Genomic DNA, 9,992 nt, shown 5'->3' with positions numbered 1-9,992 from the left:
TATTTTAGTAAATATTTTTAATTATATAGATGTTTATATGCTAAAATGTTCATTATGACTCGTTCACATCGTGTCACCGGATATCCATCCCCCCTCCTTTTAATCTCCATCGTGGTATGATCCGAGGATGGTTTCTCTCTCTTTTTTTTACATTTGAGTATTATATTATAAGGTCAATGTTCAAAGGAAGATTTTTTTCACATCGATATACTATTTATCCCTAAAATTAATAATAACGGCTGGTGTCGATATGTCGAGTGTGACCACTGCAAAGAAAGGTGATTTGACATCTGAAGAGAGAGTGATGCTACAGGTGTCTGCTGCAGGTACTGGACATTTTTAGTTTTCTTCTGTTTTTGTTGTTGTTGTTTTTACAATTCAGTGTATCTTAATGCTTTAAAATCTTAGAACAAACTTTTTTATAAAACTTTATACTGGTTATTAATTGTATTTATTTAATTGGTTTGGTGTTTGTTTTTGTTTTTTTTGTTCAGCAGAACTGTTTTCAACACTGATAATAAGAAAAGTCTCCTGAGCACCAAATCAACATATTAGAATGATTTCTGAATTACTCTAGTGTGTGTGTGTGTGTGTGTGTGTGTGTGTGTGTGTGTGTGTGTGTGTGTGTGTGTGTGTGTGTGTGTGTGTGTGTGTGTGTGTGTGTGTGTGTGTGTGATTTCACAATATTAATGTTTGTTTTACTGTATTATTTGATCAAATAAATGCAGCCTTGGTGAGCATAAGACTTCTTTCAGAAACATTACAACAAAATCTTACAGACCACAAACTTGAAGAGTGTACTTGTTTAATGCTAAACACATTTGAAGAGAGAATGGTGTAATATTTGTTCACATAATCCACTTTATCTATAAACTAACCAGTGTTGCGTTTCTCAAAAGCGATCAAAAGTTGATCATAGAACAATTGCCACCAGTGGTCTCTATGATCAGCGATGCTAATGGGAAACGCAGCCCAGTGCAGGTCAACTTTCTGCAGGTCTTTGAACTGTATTTTAATGAATCCTAGCATAATTAGAAAAGCGTAGACAATATAACTGTTGAAAATACCCTCAATATACTGTAAGTGTCTTTATAGACAGTAATTACAGTTGGGTATGCAGACTCTCTAAGGGAATAAAATGGTGTATCATCATGAGTTGTCCATGATACCTAATGTTTAGTTTTAAACTCTAGTCTGTGTTCTCTCAAAAGGTGCTGTGCAAGAGGCCACCCAGCTGCTCAGCAATCCAAATGTGTGTGTTAACTGTCTGGATGAGGTAAGAACATAAAGGTGACAAATATGGGTAGTAATTTACAGGTCATTAAGCACTATGGTTATAGCTCATTGGGATTCACCAACTGTAACACAACAAAACATAAAATCAGACATAGGGTTGTTTGCCAAACACAACCCATACTTAATGTTACTTATATTATTGTTTATGTTATTTTACTGTAGCCTTAATACTTATACACAGTCCTTACACTGTAAATAGTGGTATTATGTAGTTGTTTTCTGATGATCAGCCCTTATATAAACATTAGCAGTGGCTGACGGGCTGGTGACGGCATATGTTCCGCATTGTAATTCAGACATATGGCAGAGACTCTTGAGTGGCGGATATGTTTACTTACGGAGGTAAGAAGGTACTTAAAGAGGTGTGATAATGGATACATGCCACTAGATGTAACCTACAGACAACTTAAGGTCTTTTTGGGGCCAGAATGGTTAGAAACAGCAGCTGATGAATGGATCCCACCTGTCAAAATCAGATGTGCTGCTTGTTCACTGTGCCACCAACGCAGTCTTTCAACTTCATCCAAGGAGCAGCAAAGATTATGACTCACCCTGCTCATGTCACTCTCAACAAGTGCCAGTGTTTTGACAGAATCACCACGCCGAAGACACATTTCCTGGATTTTCACAATTTGTGAAAGGGTTGAACAAGGCTAAATGTCATTTCATTTGCTTTTGCTCATGCAGATGAAAAGATTGGCAAGAGACATTTATAAAGTCTTTTCCCTCATGTCGTTTCAGTATGTTATGACCCCTCTCATGCATGTGGCCTATAAGGGCAAAGCAGACATGTGCAGACTGCACATTTATTTAACCAGCAAGGTAATTTAATGCATTTTTTTTTTAATGGAAGAATTAGGTTGCACAGATAGCTGTCATTAATAAACCACCGAATATAGAAATGCGAATAAGCATTAGATCAAGGTCACAGTTTATATATAGGATAAGCTATGAAATGTTCGCAAAGAATGACAGAACACACAGGGCTCATTTAGGCAGAGTTAATAAGGTAATGAGACACAGCTGAATGTAATCAAGCATAATGAGTCCAGACAGTGGATTATGGGAAATATATACACATACATACACACATGTACAGTATGGGGGTGACGCATTACAAGTGAGTTATGTATCCAGATTACTTTTTTCAAGCAATAAGTAAAGTAACGCATTCATTTTAAATTTACAACAAAATATCTCAGTTATTTTTTTTCAAATAGGTAAGTTATTTTGTTTTTCCATTTATATTGACTGACACCTCTCCTGTCCCCATGTTGGTGCTGTGTCTACTGTGTAAACATGATGGTTAGTATTGTATTCAATTCAACCATGCAAATAAATAAGCAACAATGACTTTGGATAAACATCTAATTGTGTTTCTTTTTTTTTAGTGCTGAAGTAAGAGTATTGAACTCTTGTAACACGTTATTTTCTATAATAAGTGGAAGTGTGTGTTACACACACACACACACACACACACACACACACACACACACACACACACACACACACACACACACACATAAATCACATAATCCTTCAGAAATCATTCTGATATGGTGTTCAAAAACACTTATTATTATTATCAGTGTTGAGAACTGTAGTGCTGTTTAGTATTTTTGTGGAAACCGTGATACTTTTAAGGATCCTTTTAAATTAAAATCTTTTAGAAAAAAATTCATATCTTTATTGTCTTTTAATGCATACTTGGTGAATAAAATATTATTTTCTTAGAATTGACTGAATTTCCCCAGCTCATCTGAAATAATCCTACAGGTAATCCTGAAATTACAGAGATGATATTAGATGCTGGAGCAGAGACAGATCTGGTCAACTCAGTGGGACGGACTGCTGCTCAGATGGCCGCCTGTGTGGGTGAGAGATTCATATACATAAGCATGCATACTAATTATTAATGAATAATCACTTGAAGACCGAAATGCTCTTTTCCACCCTGTGCAGGTCAGCACGACTGTGTGACAGTGATCACCAATTTCTTTTCTCGTGCGAGGTTGGAATACTACACCAGACCCCAGGGCTTAGAGAGAGAACCTAAACTACCCCTCGAACTAGCAGGTCCCCTACACAAAATCATCATGACTACTAACCTCAATCCTGTCAAGATAGGGAGTGCCAAATGTGTTTATATAACTCAGATTTCAAGCATCAGTAAACCACCACGCTCACACAAACTGAACAATGTTAGTGGAGCACAGCAATCTATGCTTTTATAACACTGACCCATAAAGAATACCATACAAGGTCACATGACTGAGGCAAGCATCAGTTTGCGTTAGCCAACACCCCTCCTGCTTTTATTCCATCTAAATATATCCTTGTGATATTACAGAGCAACAACAGGCCATTTCAACACAGGCCTGGAATTCTACATATCTGCTATCTCTGATAAACTATCTTCATTATATTATATAAAAAAATGGCATGACTGAAATGCAAAAATAATCACAGGTGAGTCTACATTTGTGTGTGTGTGTGTGTGTGTGTGTGTGTGTGTGTGTGTGTGTGTGTGTGTGTGTGTGTGTGTGTGTGTGTGTGTGTGTGTGTGTGTGTGTGTGTGTGTGTGTGTGTGTGTGTGTGTGTGTGTGTGTGTGTGAGCTAAACTGTTGATCATTGTCCATTCCTTTGGTTCAAAATACATTAAATGATTGCATCTTTCAAATTACATGAATTATTTTCTCACTCAGACACAACCATCATCAAAACTCGATATACCTGGCCATTTTGCACGTTTACATGCGTTTACATTTGTTCAAAAGTTCAAAACCCTACATAATAAAACAGCAATTTGCTACATTTTAATTGTAATACCATATTTAAATATACTAAATTTAATAAAATGAAATACTATTAAAACAGCGAGGTGGATCTAAACAACAGGTGTAAACCTTTAAGTTTCATTACCACACAAAAGGGGATAACTGCAATTAAAGTTAGTACTGAAATATACAATGGACCATGTAACATCTCTGCTGAAAAATTCTGCATAATGCAGTATAAATTCCATGTTGGTCTAGCCTGGTTTATGCAGGTTAGAGCTGGTGCAGTTCTGGTCTAGCTGGTGGACCAGCATGGTCAGGCTGTTTTCAAGCAAAATTGAGCTGATGTTGCTGGTCCACAGGCCATGCTTACCATAGGGACCAGCAAAACTAGCATCCCATGCTGGTCCCAGTATGCAAAACATGCCTTGCATACCTACCTGTTAGTGTTTTTAAGGTCATTATTTTATGATTTGTGTTTGTTGGGTGATAACCTTTGCTAGTGCTATGGAAGAATAAGTTGATTTGAGACATGTATGAGGGTTTTGGTAGTTAGTGAAATTAGCTAAGGAGAATTGTTTTTTGAAGAGTTTTGATAATGTGACCTAGTATTGAGGGTCCTAGTGACCGTAAAAACAGTAATGGGCGCAGAGTGTAGTTTAAAACACAGGTGGTCTATAGTATAGACTTGCGTGTATGCTTAGATCTCGGATGGCATCTGTATGTGCGCTATCTCAGCTGTCTCCCATCCAGTGATTTCTGATGAGTAAGGTGTCTCAGCGCCACACTCAGCAGGGATCAGTTAACAGAATCATATAGCGTGAGAACATATTTCCTCCATGAAACTTGCATTGTAAGTAAGGCTAGTGTCTCTCTGCTATATTCACTTCCCATATTTTGGGGCACATTTTTCCATCATGCTTTTTCAGAGGGTGATGCTGGTGAAGGAGAACCCCTTATTGGTGGACGTGGTTGCCCTGGAGAAGTGCTACCGTGGGATGGATCTGCTCTGCGAGCAATGCGTGAAACAGCAGGACATGAATGAGGTTCTGGCCATGAAAATGCACTACATCAGCTGCGTCCTGCAGAAGGGTCTGGCCTTCCTGCAGGAATGTGACGACAACCTGGACGCCCTTTTGAAGAGGTGACATCATCATTATGGTCCTTCCATCTTAGATGGCCTTGTAAATAGAGTCACACAATTATATACTTTTCTTCTGTCCAAAACTTCTGAAAGGAAGAGATGCTGATGGCTTCCCTCAGTACCAGGAGACGTTCATCCGTGATTGTATCCGGAATTTTCCCTATTGTGAAGCAACCTTGCTGCAACAGCTGGTCCAAAGCATAGCACCTGCGGAAATTGTCAGTACACCTGTCTATCATAAAAACAAGCATCTTTGATTTAACAAAGGGATAATTTAATATGGAACTTATAAATAATAAATATATATTTTATATATCATTTTTATTTATAAAAATATTATTATTTATATTGTTAATATAATTTGATTCAATGTAATATAAACAGTACAAAATAAATATAATATCATTATATACAACGAAGTTTGTGTTTATATAATATTTGCACACACATACACATACATACATACACACACATACAGTATTATATGTGTGTGTGTATATATATATATTATATATACACACACACACTGACACACACACACACACACACATTTAATAATACACAATATATATATATATATATATATATACACACAATATACAATATATATACACACACATATTATATAAACACAAATTTGTTAAATGCGATTAATCTCGATTCATTGATATAACAGCACTAATGTTTAATCATAATGTTAAATAATGAATCACTATGTGCTTAAAGCATATTACTGCATATCAGTGGCATATAGGTTTGATTTTGAAATTGGTGGGGACGGGGACATATATTTTAAGGTTTGATCGAAATTATTGCTAGGGATATATCAGTGTCACTGGATATTGGTAGGGACACGTCCCTAGCGTCCCTACTAAATTCTACGCCCCTGCTGCATATACACAGCTTTAATATTAAAGCATATTACTGCATATACACACCACTGTATAGCTTGGGGTCAGTAAGTTAAAAAAAAAATGTATACTTTTATACGGCAAGGACGCATTACATTGAACAAAAGTGACAGTAAAGACATTTATAATGTTACCAAAGATTTCATGAATTCCATAAAAATATTAAGCAGTACAACTGTTTTCAACATTGATAATAATCAGAAATAGTTATTGAGTAGCAAATCATCATGTGACACTGAAGACTATAGTAATGGCTACTGAATATTAAGCTTTACCATCACAGGAATAAAAACATTTTTAATTTTTAATTTTAAATTGTAATAATATTTTACAATATTACTGTTTTCGCTGTTTTTTTTTTTTTTTATCAAATAAATGCAGCCTTGGTGAGACTTCTTTCAAAACATTTTTAAAATCTTACTGACCCCAAACTTTTGAACTTTCAAAACATTTTTAAAATCTTACTGACCCCAAACTTTTGAATGGTAGTGTAGATGTACATAACTTGATGGCTGATGCCAAATTATAAAAATGTGTCAACACTCACTCTTGTTTCCAGGGGAACGACCCCACAGCCTTCTCGGTTCTGACCCAGGCATTGACAGGTCAGATGGTGCTTATGGACAGAGTACTGTGCTACATGTGGGGACAGGGGTGCCGACATAAAGTGCTCCTTCTGTAAAATGGTATGTTTCCTCTTTCCTTGAGTAATCATGGAATATCATTATTCCATTCATATTGAAATTTGATAATTTTGCAGCCAAATAATACACTCACAAATGTTAACAACAATTTATTGTAGATTACAGTTAATCTTATATAATGACCATCCGCAAAGTATAGGCCTAATGATTCCTTTATGCTATTTAGCATGTAGTTTCTGTGAAGGCAAAAATTACTTCCATCCTCATTTCCAATAACAATCTCATCTCTTTGCAGGTGGTCTACTGTGGGCAGACGTGGCAGAGGCTGCACTGGTTCACCCATAAGAGGCAGTGCAAAACCCCCGTGCAACAATGAGATGCTCAATTCAACAGCCAACCAAAACTGAGAGAACTCTCTAGCAATGGTATGTTTAGCATTGTTAGCATATTAGCACACCAGTGGTTAGTAGGTAAGAATTGTGATCTTACTGAATCTTACCTGTGCATTTGGTCATCTTGACTTTAATAGCAAAAACACATTCTGATCTTAAAAACGCGACAGGGCAGTGGAACAAAAATAACGCACTGTCTAGAGAAAGTTGAACTTCTTTTAACTCGAGCGCCTCATTTTAAGAACGTCTTGTCATGTGCGAGACGCTGCAAAAGACGCGAACAATTTTTAGAACTACTGTATATCTTTATCGTTATAGTTCTCTTCATTAGTGTGAAAAGACCTTAAGGCTCCATGATGAAACCAAAGCCGTTTTTGTTCTTGTTGTAAATGTCCTCATCATTTAATGTGATTTTTATACGAGTTAGTTTTATAAGTGAACTACGAAGCTTATTTTATGTGTTTTTTGTTTCATCCCAGCTGATAACAGGGATGCAGAGAAGGCCGCCAGCTCAATGCTGGCTCTTTGTCTGGGTTTGTCCGTGTGTGCATTTCAGCACAGTCCTTATGATGACCACCGTGAAGATGATCCTCGTGCTGGACAGGACTAAAGAACAGAAAGTTTTCAAAAGTTCCGTTTCGTTGGCCAGGTCAACTCCCTTAAGCATCGAGTTCAGGCTCAGCAGCTGTGCTGTGATTGGTGCTCTGCATTCTATAGGACACTTAAACCCTGATACAGAAGTGTTGGATTGTATACTCATTCTGAGCTGTGTAAGTACCACACAGAATACAGCATTGTGTACCGCCCATGAAAACTACTGACAAAAGGACATCCTCTTTGGACATCTGTTCTCAAGTGACAAAAATAATAGCTTTTGAGGATTTTTCTCTACCGCATGATATGCTTTTGTTTAATGGTACACTGTCACTTTGGGCCCTCTAGTCGTTAAAAAACGAAACTGCATGCATTTTGTGGAAGAACATTGTTTTAGTTACGCTTCAGCTTTCCTTGACTGTGCGGATGAATATGACCCTTCACAATAGATGATGCTTTATAATGAACTTCATTATGGCAATTTATAAAATAAATATAAAATACCTTACTCACCTGTTGAGTAGCTGTGTAGTAACAAATTTTTCAGCGAAAATCATCCCGCCCTGTTAATTTTGAATTAAAGTTGCATAATGACTAGTCAGACCTTTTCACCCTTATTTCTTCAAATAATAATAATAATAATTGGTTTAGAAACAATTTTCACTCAGAAAATTCTTATACATTTCAGTTACAAAGAATCAGCATTCTCACATTATTTGCTTTAAAAGTAGGCCACAACTATCTCTAAAGTAGTTCATATAGTTAATTTTATCTAAACATTGAGGATGATTGTTTTCCTTGATCAAATAAAGAAATAGATCTTGCATCTTAAAAGGATAATTCACCGAAACATTGTCATGTACTCATCCTCATTGAAAATGGGTAACCAAACAGTTGATGGGCCCAATTATGGACTTTATGCACAGCTGCACTACTTCCTGAAATTTAGCCAGCTCCTTTGTTTCCTGTCTGCCATTATTGGACAAACTGATTAATCCAGGCTGAGACACACCTGGATTAATCAGTTTGTCCAATAATGGCAGACAAGGAAACAAAGGAGCTGGCTAAAGTTCAGGAAGTAGTGCAGCTGTGCATAAAGTCGATTGACTTCAATGGGGCCCATCAACTGCTTGGTTACTAATAATATTTGTGTTTAGCAGAAGAAATAAATTCATACAGGTTTATTACAACTTGAGGGTGAGTAAATGATGACAGAATTTTCATTTTTTGGGTGAACTATCCCTTTTAGTTCAGTAGTTTTGCCACTAGATGGCAGCGTCCATCCTCTGAAGATCAAATATGATCTCAAATATAACATCAGTGTACAATTTACTTCTTAGAATGTGCAGTATAATATCATAAATGCTTTAATAGCAGATTCACAGTGTTTATTACAAACACAAACCTCTTACAGGTGAAATTTGACACAATTTGACCACAATAATGATCACCAAATGAAGTGGGCAACTGACAACGTTTTTGTTTTAAAAAAGTATTTAAATGAATATGCATCATCATTTGTCTTCATTAACCAGTGTATACCAGAATATTCTCCCAAAATAATTTAGGAAAACATTTGGCGTTTAAGGTGCAGTGTGGTAAGGTAACTGTAGTACAGTGAGTTTTGTGCGAGCAGGGATCTCCTCCGTGGACTTTCCCACACTTGGTCCTGTTGCACACATCCTAAGGCACTCGCTAAGAATTCTATAGACGGCTCTGTCTGTTCCCGAGCGCTTTGTTCCCAGTCTCCACATCCCCTCATCCCAAGGGACTATCTCACCCTGTGGGCCAAACGAGGGTCTATTTAGCACACGCTTGTCACGTCGCATGTCAATATACCCATAACTCAGTGCCGTAACCTCTCTGTTTCCCCTGAGATTCATCCTTCTCCTGTCTCCATCTATAAGCATGTCACGGTCATTACAGGTGCATGAAAAGACTATCTCAAATATCCGGTTTTCAGATGCAGAAATTAGCGAATGCCGCATCGTATCGCATGACTTTGATATTCTTTCAAGCCCTGAGGTTGCATATTCAGTGATCCCCAATAAACCCCCCTTACTAATATGACTAACAGTGCTTTTTAGGTAATAAGAGATCATTTTAACAGCAATGGCTTTAGAATTTTTTTTTTTTTCTAAAAAAAAAAAAAAAAAAAAAAAATCAACACAATATTAAAGTGTTTTTCATCCAAATCAAAGAAGTGTACCTGTGGGCAAGCGCAATGAATTAAT

General features: G+C 36.8%; 1 pseudogene across 1 annotated transcript; it reads left to right on the top strand.

The window, feature by feature from the left end:
- Positions 1 to 250: 250 nt before the first annotated feature.
- Positions 251 to 7,148, top strand: LOC306987194 (ankyrin repeat and MYND domain-containing protein 2-like; annotated as a pseudogene). The gene is made up of 9 exons: positions 251 to 326; positions 1,212 to 1,276; positions 2,038 to 2,113; positions 3,073 to 3,171; positions 3,259 to 3,419; positions 5,003 to 5,217; positions 5,300 to 5,435; positions 6,688 to 6,814; positions 7,068 to 7,148. The product of its transcript is annotated as an ankyrin repeat and MYND domain-containing protein 2-like (transcript).
- The last annotated feature ends 2,844 nt before the right edge of the window (positions 7,149 to 9,992 follow it).

The sequence above is a fragment of the Phoxinus phoxinus genome (genome assembly GCF_949152265.1).
Source record: "Phoxinus phoxinus genome assembly, chromosome: 19".
NCBI lineage: Eukaryota > Metazoa > Chordata > Actinopteri > Cypriniformes > Leuciscidae > Phoxinus > Phoxinus phoxinus.
This window is presented reverse-complemented; position numbering and strand designations above follow the sequence as displayed.